Genomic DNA, 1,847 nt, shown 5'->3' with positions numbered 1-1,847 from the left:
GAAAAGGAGAGGGGCGAAAGAGACGGGCGGGGGGGGGGCGAATGAAAGGACGAACGAACGGGCCGCCGCCCTCCCCACCCCATAGCCGCACGAGCGAACCGCGGCACGACACGCAAGCCCCCGACAGTGAATAGACCAAATTACCCTCGGCCGGGGCAGGATTTTACGTGCGGTGGTACGAGATCTTTCCCCCGCCGACGCGCGCGACGGGGCGACCGGGCCGGAAGCAAGCCACGGTCGCTGACAACGGAGGCCCACCCGCGAACGGACTCACACGCCAGCGACGCAGAACGGTAAAAACGCAGTAAAAATGAACGGGGGGAGGCAATGTAGAAAATTACTATTCATTCCAGCAGTAGATTTTTTCGATCCGACGGCGCGGATTCCTCCAGATCTTGATCCAACGGACGAGAACGCATCCGGAAATCGCATCCAACGGCCCAGAACCACTGATCTCTGTGGAGGCTGTGTGATCCATCCTTCTCTTATTTCTAGATTCTTGATATGTCATGGAAGGAATTCCAAAAAGGAGCAACACACGTGAGTCTATGTACAAGACAAAGGAAGACCAGAGTCTAATTAAAAGAGATGCTGTTCAGGCAATTGTCACGCCATGTACGGGAACCTATCGTGGATGGCTCAAGTTCCAAGGAAAGTAGAAATTATTGATGGATTGACCAGATGCGGACAACAAAAAAGAATATGGCCACGCCCATGAAACGGAGCCGGCCACGATCCAGATTCCTCTTGTGCCCGCGACCTCGTTTCGAGGCGCCCTGGCGGTTTCCAAGCCATCGCCGTCCGCCACACCATGGCCTCTGCTTCAAGTTACTGCTCCAAAACGTTGTTGTCTTCGCCTAATTCATCAGGGAGCCAGCCCGATCTAAGCCGCCCTCTGTTGCAGCCTCCTTCTGAGCTGTTGTTGTGGTGCGCTGTTTCTTAAACTGCCGCGGCAGCCTTTGAGTCGCCGGCCTGGTCACCTTGCGCTAATCACGACCGCTAATTCGCCATTCACCGCTGCCATTCCGATCCTAAGCCGGCCCTACCACAATCAGGTGCTTCTAAAGCTCTTCTTTGGTATAATTAAATATCATCAAAAGATTTTTTTCGAGGTATGCTATTGTATACACAGGTTAATTACCTCGTGGTTAAAATATGATCCGGTTCTCGCGCTCTATCATTGGAGGTCGCGTTTACATCTGCGCTATGTCAACTTGCTTAACGGATGTGCGCAAATCGCCGCCTCAGCGGTCCGGTCTACATCAACTCACCGGGACCGCGCCTGCAGTCGATTCATTTGACCGTGCCCGCACCGACTCAACCGTCCGCGCCCATGACCGACTCGTCTGTCCGCACAGCTTATAATGCCGCGGCCGACTCATGCGTCCGTTCTGTCTTCTAAATGTCGTGGTTAAACTCCGACATATATATCAACAAATCAGAGCCACGTCTGCTCACACAAGTTGTCCAATGGACATATGTGAACCGCCCCCGCTGTGCTGAGCCGCTGGAGCCGCGTTGAGTCGCCCTTACCGTTTTGAGCCGTCGGGGTTATATTAAGTCGCCGGTCTGCCTGAGCCACCGGAACTATATTGAGTAGCTGGTCTGCCTGAGCCACCTCTGTCGCGATAAACGGATCATCCTCGTCCAAACAAATCAGGTGATATCCATCCAAGTTTGTTTTATTATCACATGTTGTTTTTGTCAAAAAACAAGTTTATCTTTGCCTTGGTCTGTAATATTATTTATGCAGGGCATTTATTTATGACAAAAAGTGATATTATACCGCGGAGATGGAGGCACGTCAACATCTTTTGGCACAGATGGTCGTCGTTACTCAACGGACT

The sequence above is a fragment of the Triticum dicoccoides genome, chromosome 2B (genome assembly GCF_002162155.2).
Source record: "Triticum dicoccoides isolate Atlit2015 ecotype Zavitan chromosome 2B, WEW_v2.0, whole genome shotgun sequence".
NCBI lineage: Eukaryota > Viridiplantae > Streptophyta > Magnoliopsida > Poales > Poaceae > Triticum > Triticum dicoccoides.
Note: the sequence above shows the minus strand (reverse complement) of the source record.